The sequence below is a fragment of the Perognathus longimembris genome, chromosome 22 (genome assembly GCF_023159225.1).
Source record: "Perognathus longimembris pacificus isolate PPM17 chromosome 22, ASM2315922v1, whole genome shotgun sequence".
In the NCBI taxonomy this organism is placed as follows: domain Eukaryota; kingdom Metazoa; phylum Chordata; class Mammalia; order Rodentia; family Heteromyidae; genus Perognathus; species Perognathus longimembris.
In genome coordinates, this window is record NC_063182.1 from 36,617,948 (window position 1) to 36,641,707 (window position 23,760).

A 23,760-nucleotide genomic window follows, 5' to 3' on the forward strand; every position below is an offset into this window, starting at 1 on the left:
CACATTCCTAGCCGAGAAGAATTATTTTAATGCACACTTTGAGGGGCTTTGCACCACATTTCATCAACTCCAAATAAATAACAGGCCACCCAATAAATCTGAGGAACACTTTCTGACATGTATCATACCCTGAACATAACAATAACCCAGGGGTTTATCATCTTTTGAGACTCTAAGACCTCACATCAGTTGATATTACTTTAGTCTGTTAAATTAAGACTCTAAGATATCTAGTACCATATATTGGAATATAAAACATAATAGCCGGTTCTTCCTCTTTTTTTTGAAAATTTTCTAACTCCAGTTTATTTCTTTTTAAACTTTCTTTCTCTTATTATTATAAAGATGATACACAGAGAGATTACCATTTCGCGGGTCAGGTAATGAGTATACTTCCTTTCGTACGGTGTCTTCCCGGCCCTTCCCCTCTCCTAGTTCCTCCCTCCCATCTCCACCAGGTCTTGATAACTGTGCTGCGTTTCTCCCAGACCTCACTCAAAATCAACTCAAACAAACAAAAAAAAAATACCTCTCCAACATGAAATTATCTCAATTAATAATGTGAAGCTATAGATCATTCACATACAAAAAAAATTTCCAAATGTGTTTTTATGAAAACATGCCTAAAAAATCTAACACAGTTCTGAAAAGCTTGTTGGGCCGATTTGCACGCGTGCCAGCTGGGCCAGCAGAGGGCGCGCCCCCAGCGGACAGGATGAAGGATGTGGTGATGGAAACAAAGATACAGGCCTGCCCGGGAGGTCGGGATCTCTGAGGTCTGGGCAGAGGCAGCTAAACCTGGGGGAGCAAGATGTATGGGCTCCCACGATGGTTCTTCCCCGGTGTGCACGCACCTCACTCTGCGAGGAGGCAGTCTGGATGAACAGGGGAATCGGCCTGCATGGACGAAGGCCCACGAGTCGGGAGGTCCCGCAGGGTGTCTTCCTCAGAGCTGCTTCCTGCGGGGCTGTGCCTGCAATTCAGTCCTTGTGCCAGGGCACGCTCCTCACGGATGGCTGGGGTTTGAGTCCTGAGGAGACGCAGCAGCTTCACGAGTGCTACCACTGATGGAGCACGCGGTGTCGGGTATTATCCCAAGCGCTCCTCAGCATGTCGTCCTCACAGCAATCTTACAAAGCAGACGCTGGTATCACTCCACTTCTAAAGACACTTAGAATCCAGATGGCCCCCAGAGTGATGAATGTTGGGACCAGCTTTGAAACAGAGCCGTTCGGGTCCAGAGGTTCAGCCCCTACTCACCACAGGAAGCGCACTTTCCCTCGGCCACCTAGGCCTCCCTCACCTACCATCAGCACAAAGCCAGACAAATGAAAGGGCACTTGGGACACAGGATCTCTTCAGAGGACAAGGGAAATCAATGGAAAATGAAGACAACCTTCAAGCGCTTGAATTAGAAGAACCCGAACCCCTTCTCTCCAGGGCAACCAAGACTGATACTCAAGAGAGTGTCTGAGCACCCCCAAAGTTGCCAAGTTCCCCCCAAGGCAGTTTGGGGATATGCCTGGCTAACCATCAAGGAAGATTAACCTTATTAGTAACTATGTTTTAGGCAGAGAAAACAAATAGCGGTTTCAAATAAGTGCTACAAATACATTGTTTTAAGGAGTTTAACATGGTTCACTCTGAACTGGGTTCTTATTTTGGAATCCTGATATGAAACGGTGTATCTGAGGTAAGTGTGGCGCTACAGGTGAGCTCATGCTGGAGCCAGTACCAACATCCTGAATCCAGGAATGATAAAGAAGTACACCAGGCCAGGCACTGGCAGCTCACGCCTGTCATCCTAGCTACTCAGGAGGGTGAGATCTGAGAATCACGATTCAAAGCCAGCCCAGGCAGAAAACGTCAAGAGATTCTTATCTCCAATTAACCAGCAAAAAGCCAGAAGTAAAGGTGTGACTCAAAGGGTAGAGTGCCCAGCCTTGTGCAGAAAAAGGCAAGCAAGTACTCAAGGTTCTGAGTTCAAGCCCCAGCATCACTGTAGACAGATCTTCTTAACAACCAATCACTTTAGGCAAAGTGAGGCTGCGTGACAACTTTTACCTAGTTTCCTTCCAATCATGACTTCCATTGTTTAATATATAACTAGATAATTATGAATTACTGAAAGAAAACTTTATTATTATTATAAATAACATGTATGAATTTTCTTCAAGAATCCATTATTTGGTTATTCACAACATCCCAATCATACTTTCTTGATATTCTGGGTAGATGGTTTTCCAAAAGAATTTCAGAAGAAAAAGTCCATATGCATTTTCTCTGTCTGCCTGTCTATCTATCTCTTTCTCTCTCTTCCCCCCGCCCGCCCCCCCAGACAAGGGCAAGCAGCATGGCTAGACTATGAAAATAAGTTGCTTGACTATCAGGACCAATTTATGAGCATAACATCATATAACTGATGTACACAGTGAGATAATTATTATCAGTAAGATAACCTAATTCATATTCAGAATTGCAAACTACACTTTACCATATCTGTGTATGGTCTATTTATGTGAACTGGAAAATCTGGTTATATGTACTCCCCTACTGAATCCATAACTATGTGACCCAGAGAGAGCTGGGTTTTTTAAGCCTCACTTGGAAAACAAGACAACCTGGGGGAAAACCCAAGCACTAACTTACCAGGAGCACTTACAACATTATCTGTATGTCTTCATTTATTATATGCCACAAAAAAATAGCATCATTTTAAAGACAAGGAGAAGGGAGGCCAAGTATTAAATGAAAATTGCTGACCAGTGTAAACAGAGTTTCAGGTGGATACTTCTCCAGAAGATATTTTCAAGTTACAGAAATCGTTTTTCTCTTCATTCTTTTTCATTATAACTTACAACAGACGAGCAAAAAAGAATATAAATACATAAACAGTTTAAAAATTAATTCTAAATTCAACTGTTATTTAACCATCAGTCACCTCAAGAATTAAGACATTGAGAAACTTTCTTCATGTCACAAATCAACCTAGGTAATTCTTTACCTTTTAAGCAAAGCTAAAATGCTCTTCCTCACCAAACATACCTGGACACACACATTTTCAAAATTACTTATATTATAGCCAAGAAAATCATTAAATTCAAAACTGTAAAATATAATGTGGCTTTAATATTAAAATAAAGGACACATCACTGTGCGTCCCCTAGCTGCCCACAGAGGAGGAGACCTAGTCAACCAAAATGTATTCTTAGAAAAGATGTGTTTTCTCCCGGAAAGGAAAACTCAGGATGATGATATCATGTGTAACAAGTGTTCCGAGTAATCTCTCGGACACACACACACACACACACACACACACCAAACACCTGTATTTTGTAGAATGAGAGACAGGTCAGGAGGACTCAAAGCCAGGCCCTCTGCTTAGGACTTTGAAGGCAGCCTTTGCCACAGCACACTAATTTTAATCACAGCTACAGAATATCAGCAACAAAGATCTGCCATTGACCTATGGATACTATGGTTTCTAAGTAAATCTTTATGCTACTTTAGATAAAATAATGGTAACTCTAATTTTCCTAATGAATTCTAGTCAGTGAGAGTTTGCCATACCACCATGCTGATCAATTCAGCAAGGCTAGGATATGTCAAGAAGGCTGGTTCACTTTACATATTGTGCACATCAAAAGGACGAAGGATCTTGTCATACCTGGAAGGGCAAATGTATACAGGAATTGGCATTTTAAAAAATGATCTGAACTGACCCCCAGTCTATGATATATTTTTGGACTAGTAGACACTAGAGCTGAAGTTGAGCCCCTCTAGTCCAGACCATGCTCAATGCCAAGTCCAGAGTTCCGGGGTCTCTTTGTTCCCTTTCAACAAAGTATGTCCAAATGTTTGCAACTTGTATGCATCAAACACTGCCAGGCTTATGTCTGCTAAGGCTCTGTGTACACTTGAGCACCTGCATGTTAAGTGACCCATGCCTTCAGTCCAGGAGCAGAAGCTGTCAGACACAGAATTAATTTCCCCAAGATCTGTTTAGCTACTTGATTTGGGGAAAATCCTTAAAAGCCATCCTGTGACATCAAGATTTGATGATGCGTATACATGCATTTTCAATTACAAAACCACTTTGCATTGAAGTAGTAGGAATCATATAAAATTCATAACTCTACTTGCAAACTGTCAACTTAAATAAAATCTTTGATGTTACTAAAATGCTGTCATGGATATTAATTTACAGAGTGGGACCAGAACATGAATGGGTGACACTAAAAAGTTGAGAATACTTTGATATGTAGTAAAAGGACACAAAACTACTGAGTAAGGTAAGTTTGTGATGTATTATTGGTTTCTTTGTTAAAAACCTTCATATGTATTTTTTTTTCTAGTGCTGGGGATCAAACCCAGGGACTCATGCATGTGTTCTGCTATTGGGCAACATTTCCACTTAATCATATTTTATTTTCTCTTAATATTTTTTCTTAGAAAAACTTTTAAAATAATAATTAAGCAGGGCTGGAGTGTGGCCTAGCATGCACGAAGCCCCGGGTTTGATTACTTGGCACCACATACACAGAAAAAGCCAGAAGTGGCGCTGTGGCTCAAGTGGTAGAGTGCTAGCCTTGAGGGAAAAAACAAAGGCTCAAAGATAGTGCCCAGACCCTGAGTTCAAGCCCCAGGACTGACAAAGTAATGATGATGATGACTACGACGACGAAGACAGATAACCACTGATGGAGGTATTGCTCGGGTGGTAGAGTGCCCTGAGTTCAAACCACAGTACCACTATCCCAATGTTTTTTGGGGGGGCAGTCCTGGGATTCAGGACCTGAGTCCTGTCCCTGAGCTTCTTCTGCTCAAGGTCTAGCACACTACCACTTTAGCCACAGCGCCATTTCTGGCTTTCTTTTTTTTTCTTTTTTCTGCTTATGTGGTACTGAGGAATGGAACCCAGGGCTTCATGTATGCTAGGCAATCACTCTACCACTAAGTCACATTCCCAGTCTCCATTTTTTTAAAAGACAAATAACCATAGCACAAAGCCCAACCAAATAATCAAAGCAAATTATTACTACTAATAACAAAATATATATTGTTAGGCTTCAATAAAAGCTAGCCAACTGATTGTCTAATTGGGTATACCTTACCTAAGGAAACGTGCAATTCATGAGTCAGCAATAAGCTAATAAACTCGAAATGTATTTGAGCTTTATTTCTCACACTGGTAACACAAAGTCACTTTGCTTTGTTTTCACTAATTTTCAACTGAGTGTATGAGGAAAAGGCAGAGATAAAACAAATAGGGCACAAGTTAGGGTCTAGCAGAAAAATAGCCAGGAGGAACCTTACAAATCTTCATGGACATTTTATATGTAACATTAAATTATAAAACAAAACCAAATTTTAAAACACCTAATAAGGAAAATAAAAATTTTTCTACATCCAGTAGCTAATTATTTAAAGATCAAATGCCTAGGAAGTGCCGGATCCCTGTTTCTATCTTCACGATCCCAAGAGAGCTATTGTAAGTACAGTTAACTTCCTTACAGATTGTCAAAAGAATTCTTGGCTACATGTTAACTGCAAGATCAACTACGCCACGTGGCTAACACACTGAAAGGTAGATTATGAAGATGGGAGGGGTGCTAGGAAAAATACATCTATGTACAAAAATCTCTTCCTAAGCTAATCCACTTCTAACTTCTCTTCCTTACCTGGCACTCTCTAGACCACTATGAACATGACCAATGGAAATGTGAGCTGGGTTGATACGGAGACATTTCTTCCTTATTCTTCTGCCAGAGCTCCAGAGGTACCACATTGAGGTGGCCACAGACACTCTGTGGGTTACAATTGTAGGCTCAGGGAACTTGTGAGTCTGAGAAGGCATCTATCTTATCTGCCCACTCTCCTAGGTACTCAGAGAGTAGACTCCATGCCTTCCAGACTCACTTGCAATTTACACCAGTGCTGGAGGATTGTGAGGGTATGAGGCCGAGGATGACTATCTTCAGACTCTCTTGCGCCTGCTGTTTGTGAGACTGGCTGGAGTCAGGAAGTGTCCTGAGGCACTTGGATAATAAGAGAACACATTGGGAGAGTCTTCTTGAGGCTAACAAGAGAACACAGTACATCTTGTCCTGCTAACATCTCCTTATTAATTCCCCTAACACCTAACAGAGCCACACAATTCAGAGCAATTAAACCTTCCTGGTCACCTTCTCCTAAAAATCACATTTTGTCTGGGGCAGGAGAATCTATACCTGACCTAAACGTGCATCTGTTTCTGAGAGTGCTGAATTCTTGTTGCTTTAGAGATTTTAATTTGCTGCAACTGTAACAGTATATAAAGTAAATGGAAATGAGCTTTTGAAAGGCTTAAAGGAAATCTGGGAAATCTTTTACTGTTTCTTGTTTAGGTACATTAAAGGAGTATGTAATTCAGTGGGCTTTAATTTTCATGCAAGTAATCAATTCAGTAGAGTTTTGAAAAACTATAGACCACAGTGTGTATACACAAGAACTCACAGTTTTCATCAAAAGTAAATACTAACAAAAATGTAATTTGTACCACATAGTGGATATGTACATTTTAAAATAGAACTATTAAATGTACCCAATATAATAAAGTATGATAGCAATTAAACACATGGAGCATGTGGATTAACAATGCTCACATTATCGCTCTTTCTCCTTTCTATTTGCACGCCAGTTCTACTTCCCTCGTAAAAGTTTATCCCTAGTATGATTTATGCTTTAAAGTTTTTTTTAAAATTACTTTCACAAAAATTGAACTACCAACGGGTAACTTGTGGTATTTCACTGAAGGTATTGTATAATATTTAATCAGCTTAAATATATCTATGTCTTCAAAACTCTCTCTTGTAGCTTCCTCAATGTAAAGTACCTGACTGTTATCTATAGTCATCCCCCTGTACAACAACATACCAGAACTTACACCTTCTAATCGTACCTTGGTATCTACTGACCAACCTTCCCCCATCCCTCCCTCCCCTCTGCTTTCCTGTAACCACCTGCAGGTCCTGTAACCACCACACCATTCTCAACTGCAATAAAGTCAGTGTTCTTAGACTCCACAGGAATGAGATCATGTGCTACTGTCTATGTCTACCTTATCTAAAACTTAAATCATCTCCAGTTCCATCCATATTGTTGTAAATGACAGGATATAGTTATATTTTATGGGCAAGTGAGTATTTCATCAGGTATACGGGACATGTTTTCTCTACCCATTCATCAGCGGGTGATAAAGGCTGTTCCCATTACCTGCTGTTGCAAATAACACAGCAGTGAACACCGATATGCAGATGTATCTCTGACATACTGCTTTCCTTTCCTTTGTATGCATATGTACGCCCAGGAGAGGATTCAATCGTATGGCAGTTTTATGTTTAATGTATGGATTGTTTTCCTTAATGACAGTCCTAATTTACATTCTCACCAACAGTGCCAAGAGTTCCATTTTTCACACACATTCTCATCAGGACTTATCTTGACTGGTTTTCTTGTTGTTTGGTTTATATTATAGGTGGCACTCAAGTTTTAACTGAAGGTCTGTCTACTCAAGGGCTCTAGCTATGCTTCCAATCCTTTTTCCTTTTGTTTGTCATGTGAGGTATTACACGTTTGCCCAGGGAAGCCTTGGCCTTCTATCATCTTTCACAGAAACTTTTTAGTTTGTTGTAATCCCATTTAAAGATTTTTTTCTATTGTTTCCTGTCCTCTTAGAGTCTTATTAAAGAAAATGGCCCATTCCACTGCTTTGAAGCATTTCACTTATTTTCTTATAGTAGTTTCATTGTTTTATGTCTTATATTTATGTCTTTACTATATGCTAAATTGTTTTTAAACAAGTGAGAGGTAGGTAGGGTTCTAATTTCATTTTTCTGTATGTAGCTATCCAATTTTCCCAGCACTATTTGCTGAAAAGATTGTCATTTCCCCAATATGTGTTCCTAGCACCTTTGTGAAAAGTTAGTTTATGGTAAATGCATAAGTTCAGTTCTAGGCTCCATTCTGTTCCATTGGTCTGTGGGTCTGTTTCCTACCAACAGCAGGCTGAGAGTTGCTTTGTTTTGTTTTTTCCTTCTTTCTTTCCTTCCTTCCTCTTCCCTTCCTCCCTCCCTCCCTCCCTCCCTCCCTCCCTCCCTCACTCCCACCCTCCCTCCCATCCTTTCATGTGACCTCCCCCTTGCAGTGCTGGGGACTGGACCCAGAGCTTCAAAGACACTGCATTACAGTATATTTTAAAGTCAACTATATTCTTTTCGCTCAAGATGGCTTTGGTTATGGGGGTAGGGGGGACTAGAGGGCCGTGGCTCTATATGACTTTTAAGATTTTTCTTAGTTTTAGTTTAAAAACCAAGGAAAAGTGTAGCCCCCCACCCCGGCCCCCCAAGTTCCTAGAAACAATAGGGTTTGTAGAATTTCACTGTCTTAAGAGTTTACTCTTAGCTTCTATAACTCCATTTTGGTGACTCCATGCTAGTTCCTAGTGACTAGTTCCTGGTAGTCTGACATTTAAAACTATGTGTAGCCCTTGTTCCTCTCTGTGTCTAGGTAGCAACTATAGTAGTAGTTACAGAAATGCCATGGCGACTGCCAGGTTGGTTCCTTTATGATTGAGTACCGGACTGTTTTAGACCACTCATGCTTGCTCAGTTGGTATTAGGGGAACATGGTAGCAATTGTTAAAATAAAGTTGATAATAGGTCAGCCTGACCTCAAAATTCTGCCTCTGTAAACGGCTCGCTTAACCCATTGGTGACTTGCTCTGCCCCCTGCATTGACCCCCTGTGTCAGTGCTACGTGACCACCTGCTGTAGAACGCAGAGCTTCTGCCTTTAACAACCCAGCCCTGCGGTGGCTCAGGGCTGTTCCTTACCATCTCCATGGTGGAGAGCAGAGGCTGTGCACAGCTCAATAAAGACTCCTGGCCCGATTGACGGGGTGCTGGTGACTTTCTTGTCGTGGGTGGGAGTCCTGGGCAGCCAGGATACTGCAAGAGTATCACTGACATTTTGCTAAGAATTGTACTGAATCTACTAAGTATGCTATAATAATGTATCATCCAAATCTCTTTAGGTTTGAGTGGTATATTTCAATACACTGATTCTTCCAATCTATGAACTTAGATGTTTTTCCTTTTTTTTTTCAATCTTCAATTTCCTTCTTTATTGGTTTCTAATTTTTGTTGTAGAGATATTTCACCTTTTTGGTTAAATAGATTCCTGGTTAACTTTCTTTATTAGCAACTGTAAATCAGACTTTTTCCTTCATTTCTAATTTAGATAATTCACAGAAACACTGATCTTTATATGGTGATTTTTACATCCTACAATTTTTCTGAGTTCATTTATTAGTTATAATAGCCTTTATGGTAGATTCTTTAAGGTTTTCTATAAATAAAATAATGTCACCAGCAAACAATGAAATTTAACTTCTTTTCCAACTCGGATCCCTTTATTTATTCTCTTGCCTGACTTCTCTGGCTATAACTTCCAGTACAAGTTTAGGTAAAAATGGTCAAAGTGGAAAAACTTGTCTTATTCCAGATCTTAGAGAAAAAATGTTCAGTTTTCTCCTATCCAGTCTAATGTTGGTTGTTGGCTTATTATAAGGACCTGGATTACGTTGAGATATATTCCTCTATATCTCATACGTTCAAAGCTTTTATCATGAAGTGATGCTGAAAAGGTATTAATAACTTTTTTGCATGATGACAACATAGTTTTTGTTTTGTTTTTTTGCCAGTCCTGGGGCTTGAACTCAGGGTGTTATACTTATATAATAATTAAGCTCCTGGAGATTAGAGGTTGAGTTCCATTCAATTTTTTTTTTGTGCTCCATAAAATAGTCTTTTCCAAAAAGATGCCCAATAAATTGTGCTGAACAAGGAGAAAGGGATCACTACAGTAATTCATTAAAGCGAAGACTTTAGCTTGAACACAGAATAGGCCTTTAGTTTTCCTAGCTTTTCTAATTTCAGGAGATATGCTTGGAATGTTAAACGCCCTCCAGAAGGGCAGACATATTAACTTTTCAGAGAAAAATCTAACCTGATTTACCACCCATTAATAAATCCTTTACAGAGTGAAAGTATCGATTTCCAGTCAGAAGAGGATGTCAACAAAGAAGAGAGCCACCAACTGACGCCTGCACCTGACTAAATGTTCCCCCCACCAACTGCCACCATTATTGCCTTGTGTGCTTGGTAAAATGTCCCAGAAACTAAGACCTGGCCTTTTAATAATGGGTTGGTTAGAACAAGCTACCCGGCTTCTACTTGCTGGCCAGCCACTGGTAGTTCATGCCCGTAATCCTGGCTACTCAGGAGGCTGAGGCCTGAGGATGGTGGTTCAGAGTCAGTCCAGGCCAGAAAGCCTGAGAGACTCTTGATCATCAACAAACTACGTAGAGAAAGCTGGCAGTGGTGTTGTGGCTCAAGACCACCACCCAGGCTGGGTTCAAGCCCCAGGACCCACACAAAAAAACCAAAAACAAAAAAATACCTGCTGAAACCAGCTAGATCTACTCAAGTAAAGAAATCACACAGATTTGCATTTGCCCTTTGACCTCGGTTTCACTTTCCCCTCTCTTCTGGGGACAGTGTCTAAAGGACATCAACAAAACGGTCCAGTGATTGACATACCGCCCTAGGCTTTCCTACAACACAGCCTCTGACAAAACCAGGCTGTTCCGAACCCCTGGCAACAGAATTGTTTAGCTTTACACCAAAAAGGTGGGGAAAGCACCCAAATCTGCATGCGGTGTGTGCCCAGGCCGACTCCGGGGGGTTCGTGCTGTGAGACCTAAAGTCCTCGTGCGATTGTCTAACGCAAAACACCACGTCAGCAGGGCCTAGGGTGGTTCCATGTGTGCCAGCGTGTCCAAGACAGGACCGAGGAGCAGAAATTCATCATGGAAGTGCGGAAGGCACAGCCCAGGGTCAGAAAGCTAAATCAGAAGAGGAAGCTGCGTGTGTGTGCTTAGGATGCAAGAGGTCTATACGTAGCTAGCAAAGGAAGAACCTTTTTGATAAATAAAAAGGCTTGCATAAAAAAACAAAAGACATCACACAGTGGTGGAGGGGCAGGATATATATTTTCAAATACTTCCAGACTTCACATTTTCATTTTGTATTTCCTTTCCAAACGTGTGCTCCAGCATTCCTAAGACCTAGGCTCGGATCTGGCCTTGCTCTTACTATCTATGCAAACTTGAGCAAGTACTTGATGTTTCTTGAACAAGTCTTCCAGGTTTTGCATTGGTTTAAAAAAAAAAGATAGCATCTTCCTCTTGAGGCTATTGAAAGAATTACACCCAGCAATGAAACTGAGATTAGAAAGGGGTTGATGTACATATGCACATGGCCTTGTATAAGTGTGTTCATACATGTTTATAATTTAAAGCTAACATATATGTAAACATACTGTCTAAATTATGGTATAAGCAGAGGAGGTTTGCGATGCTGCAACTCTTTCCAACAACTCACTCAGAGTTTAACAAAATGAACACCAGGAAGCTTTAAACGTGTTGTTGGTGAGTGGGGAGGCAAAGGGGTAGGGTGACTGGAGAAAGGAAGGGCGGGAGAATGCAGTCATAATATTCAGTGTATATATGTGAAGATGTCACCTAAGGGGACGGGTGGGGTTGGGAGAGATGGGGGACATTGATCTAGACACAGTGCGCTAGAATTGACACCCCTTTGTACAACTACTTGAAGGTAACTTACAAACGAAAGGTGGGAAAGGGGGAGGGAAAACAAAGAAAGCTACTGATGGCAAAGCCACTTCAGGATCTCACAGAGCAGGACTTACGGACATGAGGTCTCCTGTTTCTTCTCTTCTCAAAGCTGTGTGGTCCCTGCATGTTTCTCTCAGTGATTTGACTCCATTTCCGTTTCTCTGCAAACCAGCTTCTCTGTGTTAGGGTGCACCTGTACCAGGTACCGTAGGTCACGGCAGCCCCAATGCTTGGCTCGGCGTCGCTGAGTGTCTCAGCAGCCACACTCCATTCAGCTTTTCTGAAGAAGGAATCTGACTGCAGCGTTCATGGGACAGACCATTCTTACTCCAGGAGAGGCCGTAGTTAGAGGGCTGTCCCCTCCCACTTCTGGGCTCGGTGTCCCAGGCTGCGCCTAGCACAGTATTCCAAGTGTCAAGCAGGCACCGCCTCCACAGTGAACAGATGCTTCTCCCTGGCCTCACCTTCTCTTCCCACACCACACCTACCAAAATAACCTGAGCTCTGGGAACCCCAAACACTGTCCTTATTGATACCAGTAGGTAAGACAAGCAGAGGCACGGAACTCCAAGTTTCCTCAAAGTCCAAACAAAACGCTGGCATCGCAACCACAATAAATCCTGTCTGATTCTAAAACAAAGGAGTGGAATCTCAGGTGCCATCTGCCCAAGAATGGCTTCCAAGTAGAATCTCAGACAGCTGCCAGACACACCCTCCAAACTGGGCCTGAGAAAACGGAAGGGAGCAAGGCAGGAAAACAGAAGCACCTGTTTAACTTGTCAGTAATATAAAGGCACAGCATCAAGAATGATGAGCCCAAGCCAGACATAAGTGGCTCGTGCTTGTAAGCTACTCAGGAGACTGAGGCTGAGGAGAGAAATTATAGGCTAGCACTGGCAGAAAAGACCATTAAGGTTATTCTCCAATTAACCAGCATAAATCTGGGCTGGTGGCATGGTTCAAGTGGAAGACAATCAGCTGAGCATGCAAGCCAAGAAGATACAAGGCCCTCTACTGAAAAAAAAAAAAAAGCCAAGCAGCAAATAACCAACCAAGGTGAAGCCAAGTCCCACTGCTGACTTCTAAAAGTACAAGCAGGTAATACACTACAGGGACGTTCACACAGGAATCAAAGACAAAACTATACACACCTTTAAAGTTCATTTATTTTATTTTTTCATGTTAGCAATGCCTCAAGACAGAAGTGCTATTAAAATAGCCCCTCCCATCTGCAAGCAACAGGCAGCTCGTGGAGTAAGGGCCTGTTCTTACACTTGGAGGAGCCTTCCTCATACTCTGGGGGACAAGAACATAGAAATACAGATTTGCATCCTACCCTGCCCTAGTAAATTATCTACTCTTGATACGTTTTCTTGAAAAAGAGCCATACCATGATATATCTCAACTATAGCTAACACTGTCACCTTTCTACAAATCATCTCCTCTCTAGAAACGTAGCCACTCACACAACAGCTCTTGGTCAGGATGTTCTGTTCTAATTCCTTTGTGAGAATTAATACCAAAGTCTTCCTTTTCCACGACCCAGAGGGGGTAAACACAAACTTCACAACATCCATCAAAGGTCTGGCTGGTGTGGGGAATATTATGCTGCCATCTGTCTCCAGTCTCCTTCTGTTCACTGTTCCCAGAAATCCACCGATGCCCAGTGATTCTCTTCCAGATACCTCCCACCAAGTTACAGAGGGTAAATCGCTTGTTTCTTCAGTTCTTGGTTTCTTGCCTGACACACAAAATAACTGACTGTGACTTCACTCGCTGCAAGGACTCTGAACCTTTGTGCATGTCCTTTGAATAAAGCCAGCTGTGAATGGGGGCAGGGGCTGTAGTGTCCTATACTTTAATGCATGCTTACCATGAACAGGTACACATGTGCCTCTGTCCTCTTGAGAAGTTGGGTTGTATGTACGGCAACACAGGAGAAGTTCCAAATCTTTGCATTGTGCATGACTGGTGTGGTTTTGTGCTGTTATCTTTTCTGTACTTGCATGCTTCCTAGTATAGGATCAATGTCCTTGGTTTGGAGCCTTCAGAGTCTATCTATGCTAGAAATGTGAATGTGCATTTGAAACCATTTTATGAGTTTAATTCATTCCTGTGGAATTATCTATAACACTTAAAAAAATTACAACATGGAAAAAATTGAAATGAAAATAAATCTCTCCCACTTCCAATCCCTACTGTCTCTGAATCTTTCCCAAAGTCCACTACTGTGACTAGCTTCTAATGTATTCTGCCTGCAAAGACATCTGTATGCAAACACCACCACTCCTGGTTTTCTACCTTTTTGTAGAATGAGAGTGTATTATATACCCCCCCAGGACTGGTGCTTTTTTTGTTCCCTCCTACCTTAAATGATGTCCTGCAAATCATTCTATATTAGTACACACTGATTTACTATATTCATTTTTAGTTTTTCCTCTTTATATTACTGACTCTAAATGACCCAAGTTCAAGCCCCAGCTCTGTGGTCCTGGAGAAGTCCCACTCTTCTTTCGACACTGAACTCTGAGAACCATCATGTATTCTAAAAGAAAGGAGCAAGACACCGTCTCTAGAGTTTCTAGTAGAGTCCAGCTTGTGATGATGCTCAGTGAACACCGATTGGTCTCTGGCCTTTCCTGGCCCGTATCCTAGGACTATGTAATCTATGGACACAAGTTCAAATCCTGCTCTCAGACACAGCTTCCAATAAAATACCAGTTTGCTATTTATTCCTAGATGTTTAGACAGTTTCAAGTCTCTGTGATGACAATACAACCAAAGTCCCGTGGATATCGTTGTTGATATAGCAATTTTCTGGACCACCTTAGAGGCAAGGCATTTACTTGTGAAACCTTTGGATTCTGTGTGTGCCTTGTTCAACAACTTCTATTCTGCTCTCAGCCCTGTAGGCTTTGTCCTTCCTTTGTCTTCTGTTTCTATTGTCTACTTGACATGGAAATGCACTCAGGTAAGACCAGCAACTAATTATTTCAAATAGGGAAAACCACCTTCTGCAGAAGATAGAATGATTAATTACATGAACTTTAGAACTGTCACCTACGTGCCTCACGATTCCAGACGCACCGCAAGAAGTCTGCAGTTCCCAACCCACAGTAGAGAATCCCCAGGGAGCTGAAGCACAATGAGCACGGGACGGGAGGGGAGGGGAGGGGAGGGGAGGGGAGGGGAGGGGAGGGGAGCCACGCCAGGAAGGGCACAGGCAACACACCAGGAGGGAGGGGAGCTGAGAGTCGGTGGTTCTGAGTTTCACTGCTAGATAAAAATGGCCTGGAGACCTGTTGTACAGCTTAGTAACTATGTTTATTTTTTGACTATGCTTAATACTAGTGAATTTATACTTAAAACAGCAGAAAGAATGTATTCAGTACTATGTGTTTTCTTATTGCAATTAAAAGAAAATAGCACGGACTAAAGGCTACTCTGAAAATAGGAACTCAACAAGAAAGACAACCGCTAGCTGAGCTTGTAGTGTTCCTCTTTTGCTAAGACCTCCAGGCAGGCAAGGCAAACGACCCCACAAACCGCGTGCTTCGACCTAACTACTCCCTCACACCCTATCTACAGTGAATCATCTAGAAGAAATCCAAGGCACTGACTTCCCTTCCCAGGCCCTATCTAGTATTTAAATGGCCTCTCCCAGCTCCTACCTTCCACAGCCCGTCACTGCTCAATACAACCATGTAATCCTTAGTATAAAAAGTTTATGATAACATTATAGTATCGTAAATAGAACTGAAATGCTGACAGGTGAATCTGCAGACCAGTTCATGAGGTTTATAGAAAGAAATCGGTTACGTCTGCCCCGGACAACAGCTCCTTCCCCTCCTTCTTGACCTAACTGAAACCAGTCATCACGCGACTATCAGTCACCTGACTGTGAGTCAGCAAAGGACCCCAGACTCCTGAGGTCACTTTCTCATTCACTGGGGTCACATACTGGACCACCCTGGTCATGCCTTCCTCAGTGAGAGGTTACCTTTGTTACTTGCTGTGTGTGTGTATACATATATTATATATTACATATATATATTAGCTTCAGACTGGTTACCCCCAACCAGTCCACTACCCAGTTGCCCCCCCAAAAATACCCCTAAACACTCCCTCCCAGTCCAGTTATTCCTCCTTCCTTGTAATGGGCCACAATTGGGTTTATGTTCCAAATGGAACTTTTCTGGCTTGTGCCCAGGGTGTGTTCTCCCATGTCGTTCATGTTAACTGGTCCTGTGAACTTGTCAGCCTTTTGCCTGACCTTTTCAAAAGTCTCTTTAACAGGATGACATCCCTCACCCAGGACGCTACCTGGGAACTTGCAGTTCAAGGCCATCCTGTTACTACAGGCAACTGGAGGCTTCTACTCTGCCCAGCGCAGATCTGGACCCTGAAGACCCCAGCCCCAGTGACTCCTTGATGTGCCCACGCTGCAGGAGGTAGCCAGAGGAGACCACGACGCCCACTGGCCCTGATAACCATTCTCGTGGAAATGATGAGGACCTTTACCAACCAAACTGTCAAGCAAATGGTACCCAGCCAAAGGACGAATCAAGGACCCCTGACTACTTCACCCCTTTACAGCAGGAAGTAGCTCCAGAAGAAACAACCTCTGCCCATACTCCTGGCCTGGTACCCCTCCCTAGTTATTAATAAACAACAATGGGGGAATGTTAGCATTTCCCCTGTCTCAGGTCCTCAGCTCCTCCCATTAGCCCCCAGATCCACCCACACCTAAACTCCCTGCCCTAGAACTATAGTGAGCCACTCCTACTCACCATTAAGACCCACCTACTTCCCCTTCAGCCCCAGAGCAGCTGCCACCTGGATAAGATGCAGAACCCAGTCGCCATGTTGCTCCCTCTCCCGTGGAAGCTATGGCCCCACTAATAAACCTCCTTATGAACCTTCTTCTCCTGTCCGTGACTATCTCTGCATGGTCCCCTGGGTGGCTGGGACATATCATTTATAACATCCTTTTACTTTAGAGGAATGAAACTAATGGATGCCATACCATGCAAATGCCCAACACGGTGCTCAGTTGGTTTCAGACACTATTCCCATGACAACAGATCACAAAGCAGCAGTGAGATTCCCCACTGACAGAGGAAGAAACTGAGGTTCAGGCTGGTTACGTGTTTCTCTAACAGTGCACATTTAACACACCCACTTCTTGCCACATTCAGCAGGTTCACAGTGCCTTGGTCTGACACAGACTTCACTGACTCAACTGCCTTTTCTATGCCTTAAGAAAAGACCTGATCACCACCGCTAAGCTGGGCTCTTCTCCTTCTCACATTTGACACAATGGGTCCCAGAGGAAGGGCTCAAGAAATCAGTCTTTCTTTCTTAACCTGACTTCTCATCAGCAGTCCAAACTACAGTGCATCAAATGAAACGGTCCTGCCCGGTGTCAAAGCGCTGCTCTGTCTGTCTGCTTTGGCTGCACCCACCTTAGGTCACCACAGAGATTCTAGCCGGGTTCCTCCGGTGAATCACGTGATACTGCGGCACCTCAGCCCTGGAATGATGGCTACTCCATCACGCTTGAAAGGGATGGCGTGCTGGGAGCAGACCGAGTGATGCTCACAGGAACTGGGGGCGGGCGGGGGCATCTCTGGGCCATGCGGTATTATCAGCCTTCCATTCCAGCTCTGCTAATCAGGACATCTAAACTGGCAGCCCTCAATCTAGTCTGTCCCTGGACATGTTCAATTCTGGAAACTTCACAAAAGTACTAGGTTTTATACTTTTGGGGAGGCGGCATTTGGTGGTTGGTATTGGGGTTTGAATTCATAGTCGCATGCTTGGTACGCAGGTGCTCTGCTACTTAAGCTGCACTCCTACGTGCGGCTACGTCCTTATACTTCCAGAAGCACTGGAAGCCTTGCTATCATGGGTGCATTCTCCTGGGCTGAGCCCAGGCCATACAGGCTGCTCACACACGGAGGGGCTCTCCTTGCTCAGCGATCCCTTTCACGATTCTCAGGCATGGTGTGCACAGCCCTTCTGCATCACAAGAATGGGAAAGCCAAAACCACATCCTGTCTCTTTTCAAGCCCCAAGAAGACGCTGCAAACCATTCACCTCTGTGCCCACCACTAGGACGTTTTTAAGAATTTAAAATGCCACATCAGGTCATCAAAGCACTACTTTTCCATTTCAGCTAGTTATACCCATCATTTTCCTTATTGCTGACCATGTGTTAAAGCCAATTAGCTGCCTGCTTCTGGCAGAGACCCTTCTGACAAGAACTCACCTGTGTGAGTTGCTATGACCTCATCAAAGAAAGGACTGTAGTACACACAGACACTTTTCCAGCCTGCTACCCCTCCTCTGGCTTTCCCAGGAGCCCCACAGAAATAGCTGTGATTTGCAGGAATGCTCTGGCTGGCTGCCCCAGCACTGACCTCCTCTGGGCAGGGGCAGCGGGCTGCTGGGTGCCGGCTCCTGATTCTGGAATGCACTTCCTCATAAAGGTGCCAAGCCTTAACTTGGCAGGTTCTTTGCACAGTGGCTTTTCAGCTACCAGCCATTTATTATTCCCGGTTGCAAAATGAATGGAAGGCATTTTAAACTTAAAGCTGGGGTACCTGTTAAAGGAAGCAGTCATCTAATCAGATTGAATTCCTTTAACTTGGTGGGGGGGGGGAGCCTTCTGAAGTAAAAAGGCTTGTACTATAAATGAATGATACAAGGTAACCCAAAGTAACAATTCTTTTCTACTGTTTACAACATATTCTTATTCTGTGTAAATGATAAATAGATGCTAATTCCAAAAACTAGTTGCAAAATATCATTTAAGAAAGGATAGCAGTAGAATTCAGTCTATAAAAATTAACAGCTGGCCTTATTACAATAAGAAAAAATTATCTTACTACAGGCTTGGTAATCTCAAGCCTATAACCATAGGTATTTGGGGTATTGAGACTGGGGGAGGAGGGCGATGCATGTCTGAGTCCAATACAGGCAAAAAACAAAAAAAAATCACCAGATTCTTTCTTGATCAAGGGCTGGGCATGGTAGTGCACAATTCTCATCCCAAGCTTGGGAGGAACCACAATGGCGTGGTGCCGTGGTATGTGCCTGTCATCCCAGCAACACAGAGACGCACAAAAGAGGAGAATCACAGTCCAGACCAGCCAGAACATAAAGCAAGAAAATAATCAGCATAAAATGGACTGGCAAGCTGACACAAGTGGTGGAGGACCTGCGTAGAAAGTATAGGCCCTGGGCTGGGAATGTGGCCTAGAGGAGGAGATAGAGCGCTCGCCTCGCATACATGAAGCCCTGGGTTTGATCCCTCAGCACCACATATATAGAAAAAGACAGAAGTGGTGCTGTGGCTCGAGAGAGAATGCTGGCCTTGAGCAAAAGGAAGCCAGGGACAGTGCTTAGGACCTGAGTTCAAGGCCCAGGACTGGCAAAAAAAAAAAGAAAGAAAGAAAAAAACCTCATAAGAAGCTTTCTTTAGAGTGTTTATGGGTATTGGAAGTAGGAAATTCAAAGGGAATACCAAATTTGAGAGACACAGGGTAAAAAAAGAGAAACAACTACAAAAGCAATACTTGCAAAAATGTTTGGTGTAAGTGAACTGAACACCTGGGGGGAGGGAGGGGGGTATGAGGGACAAGGTAACAGTACAAGAAATGTATCCAATGCCTAACGTATGAAACTGTAACCTCTATGTACATCAGTTTTATAATAAAAACTTAAAAAAATAAAGAAAAATCAGCTAATACTTTGTCAACATTTTATGTAAAAATTTAAATGAGTATTTTTCCTAGGTGAATTAAAATAAAACTCTTTTGGTTTTGTTCAGTGCTGGGGATAAAACCCATAAGCAATGTTAACAAATGCGAAGCTACTGTTCCTTTAGTACTCAAATACCCATGAATGAGTCCCCCAAACAGAAAGATTCCAATCGAGTGCAGCCGATATCGGAGGAGGGAGCCGGGCCAGGCTGACAGAGGGGTCTCTGTTCCTCTGTGCAGGCTGCCCCCAGGGCACGGTGGCTCCCAGATCCATCACAGACCCCAAACCTCTCCCACTCCCTCAGACCAGCTTCCCACAGACTGTCCACCTTCCTGTGGCCCAGTGGGTTCGGACAAGGACCATCTAGACAAGAAGGCACAGCAGTGACAGAAGCAGGTGAAGTCTAGAGGAATCTCTTCCAATATTCTCCTCCAAGTTAAAACCCCACCTGAAGAGACAGCCTGGTGCGGCAGTGTGGGGCCCATCAGCTGCACTGGACATTGACGAAAGTGAACGAAGCAACTCAACTGGGCGGAGATGGGAGGGAGGGAGGGAAGGATCGAGAAGAGAACGGCTGATACAAAGTAAAACGAAAGAAATGTACTTGTCACCCAACATATGCAAAGGTAACCTCGTGGTATATAACCTCTAAAACAACAATGAAAATAAATTAAAAAAAGAGACAGCTTGGGATTGCTCACTACTAACCAGGGGCCATCCAGACTCATCGTAGATCACATTTCCAATACAAGAACAAAAGAAACATTTGAAAAATGGAATAGAGCCGGGCACTAGCGACTCAGGAGGCTGAAATCTGAGGATCGCAGCCCAAAGCCAGACTAGGAAAGTCCATGAGACGCTTCTCTACCATTAACCACCAGAAAACCGCAAGTGGCATTGTGGCTCCAGGACAGCTCCCAGGCCCTGAGTTCAGGCCCCACAACAGACCGGAGGGGGGTGGGGGGAAATAGAATAGAATAGAATGAATGCCTCATCTATGCGTGACAGCAACTGCAGCCATGGTCATCAATAGTTGTAAATACCGATCACAGGGACGGTCGTCCCCGAGTCCCCAGAACACGTCACCATACTGTGGACCACGGGCTCAAAACCTCAAAATCAAAGTGAAATGGGCTTAGAATAGCCTTAGTTTTGAACACCGCGGTGTTTAATCCTTCTGGAGATTAAAAAAGAATGATGGCTATTCAGAGCTATTTAAAACGTGCATAACGAATAGTCATGAGTGCATAAGGATATACTCTAAAGATATTTACTTATTATATTTTTATAGTTCTCAAAATTCTGAGTAGCTTGAGAACCCAAGAATTAAAAGGTTGCTTGAGTAAATTGTTACATCCTATACATATTATCTATACTGCAGAATATCATGCAAACCTTAAAATAGAAAGACTTAAACATTAGGGCATATCTGTGATATATTAGATAAGAAAAGCAGGCTGTGAATAGTATTATACCACTTTTTTCTCCCTAAAGATATGTAAACAACTAAAAGGCTGTAACAATGCGGTTTAAATTATTATTATCGATACAGAATTAAATTATTTTTGAGAAAGAAGATTGTAAGTTTTTTTAATTTTATAAAAAATGTGCAAGTAGTTGTATAATGATAAAGGCATAGTCTGTCACATTTCTGAAAGAAGGTCCTCAGAGGGGACACAATGGAGCGTGAGGTGGCCGCCGGGACCGGGTCACCTGAAGGAGGAAGGAGGAGGGACGCGTGTCAATGAGCTCAAGCCACACACCCTGCGGTGGGGCTCTTCTAGGCTCCAGTGTGGAGCAGAGGCTGGGTGGGGCTCTTCTCCTAGGCTCCAGTGTGGAGCAGAGGCTGGGTGGGGCTCTTCTCCTAGGCTCCAGTGTGGAGCAGAGGCTGGGTGGGGCTCTTCTCCTAGGCTCCAGTGTGGAGCAGAGGCTGGCTCGGTGTGGACCAGGTCAGAGGTGACATCACGCTCAATACTGTCCCAGGGTGATCTCTGAAAACTGTATTTGGCTAGAGCTATAATAAGCCACAGAAAAACAAAAACGACAATCAAAAGCAAGAAAAAGAAAAAAAAAAACTTGTCCCTAAATTTGACTTCAAGTATTTAGGCTTCCAAAAGAGGCCTCCTTCCTGCCCCCCAAGAAATAAACAGGGGGAAAAAAAGTGCTCTGAAGGTAGATACTTGCAGACATCTTCATAAAAGTGCACAAGGAAGACAGGCACTGGTGGCTCATGCCTGTAATTCTAGCTACTCATGAGGATGAGATCGGAGGATCAAGGTTTGAAGCCAGACCTGGCAGCAAAGTCTCTGAGACTCTTTATCTTCAATAAACTAACAAAAATCCAGAAGCAGAGCTGTGGCTCAAGTGGTAGATCAGCAGCCTTGAGCCAAAGAACCTCAGGGACAGTGCCCAGGACCAGCACACACACACACACACACACACACACACACACACACACACGTACAAAAGGAGAAAAAAAGAGCAACCTACACAGGCTTGCACAAAAAGCATGAATGATTTCTTACATGAACATTTGGTATTTTTCAGTGAGTCTCAGGCTAATTTCACGAGGCAACATGGTGTTCAGGAACACTAGAGGACTAGAAAATTAGGTTACTGATTGTACTACAGTATAATTGATTCAAACTGGATTTAAGACTGCTCATATAAAAAGATATACTAAGTCTACTATACTAAGGCTAGGCATTAAAAGACTAGGATTTCTTTTAGAGTAAAATCTTATTTATTGGGCTGGGAATATGGCCTAGTGGCAAGAGTGCTTGCCTCCTACACATGAAGCTCTCGGTTCAATTCCCCAGCACCACATATATGGAAAACGGCCAGAAGGGGCGCTGTGGCTCAAGTGGCAGAGTGCTAGCCTTGAGCAAAAAGAAGCCAGGGACAGTGCTCAGGCTCTGAGTCCAAGGCCCAGGACTGGCCAAAAAAAAAAATCTTATTTATTATTTCTGGTCATTTTCATTTGGATAAACATTCATTCAAGACTAGGATTTTTGATCTAAGACATATATGTAATTCATAGCTGCAGGAAAAGTTCTCTGGGCAGCCTTTGATGAGCCAGCTTTTCCTTTCTGGCCTGTAACTGTCCAGAGTAACTGTAGAATGTAGCAGATGCCACATCAGGAGACAGAGAGGAAGTGCCTGATTCCCGCCTGCCAGAGGAGGTCCCAGAACACTCAGGATGGCATCCACGGGAAAGAAGACTTTGCTCCTTTTTTGTCTGGAAGCAGAATATTAGTCCAACTTGAGCCCAGTGACTCATGTGACCCGTGTAAGCTTGTAACCCAGAGTGAGCTGCTTCTGGGGGTCCCTCAGTGGTATAAGACAGTGTAATAACCAGCCGGGGGGGAAGGGGGGCTCCCGCCCCATGCAGGTGTCACAGCCAAGGACCACAGGAGGACCGTGGCATTCAGGAATGGCCTGCAGGAGGGGGCATGGCATTAGGGACCAGGAACGGCAGGAGTGGGGAAGGGGAAGTCCCGCCCCATGCCAGCTTCACTGTCAGGGTGGCACTTCTACGTGGGCCGGGCAGCTGGAGGGGGGCAGGGCCAGGGTGTGTGTGTGTGTCTCTCTCTCTCACACACACACACACACACACACACACACACACTTGTCTGGAAGTGAAGGAGGAGAAAGGAAAGCCAGCCTGCAGAGGAGCATGAAGCTTGAGGCCTGTGGGGAAGTCTGGAACCTGAGGCCTGTGGAGAGGTTTGAAGCCTACACAAGGAGGCCTGGGGGACGAGGCCCACAGCAAGGAGGAACAGAAAGCTCCCTCCTCTGGAGGTTTGGAGGTGGGCGCTGTTGGAGGTTAAGGAGCGGAGGTTCGGAGGTCAGGGCAGGTCGGGGTTCCGGGTAATTAGCCCAGGACAAGGCAGTCACAGCCAGTATCGGAAGGTGGAAGGCTGTTCTGGTTCTGAGTTTTAGGTTGTAAGTAAAGTTCCTTCGTAAATAAAACCCCTTCCCACCTTCAGTTGTGCATCTGTGGATTTTTCTCACTCTCAGATTGTAACAACAGGAATGTTCAGTCAAGATTCTGCCTGCCCCAGGACGCTTTAATGAGCCTTGGAAAACTGGTTTCTTTAGTCCCCGACCCTTAATGTAAGTGTAAAGTCCTTTTCACATAACTTGTTGTGCTTGAGTGTACGGTATCGAGTGTATTGTGAGTGTGAGTGTTGTGTATTGAGTGTCTACTCAGACAAGATGGCTATCGGTGCACACGGAGCTCTCTTCTTAGTAATCCTG

General features: G+C 43.6%; 1 protein-coding gene and 1 pseudogene across 1 annotated transcript in view; one reads left to right on the plus strand and one right to left on the minus strand.

The window, feature by feature from the left end:
* The window catches only part of Epb41l4a (erythrocyte membrane protein band 4.1 like 4A), a 207,517-nt gene that overhangs the window by 35,368 nt on the left and 148,389 nt on the right, over positions 1 to 23,760 (minus strand).
* LOC125340167 lies at positions 1,111 to 10,980 on the plus strand (annotated as a pseudogene).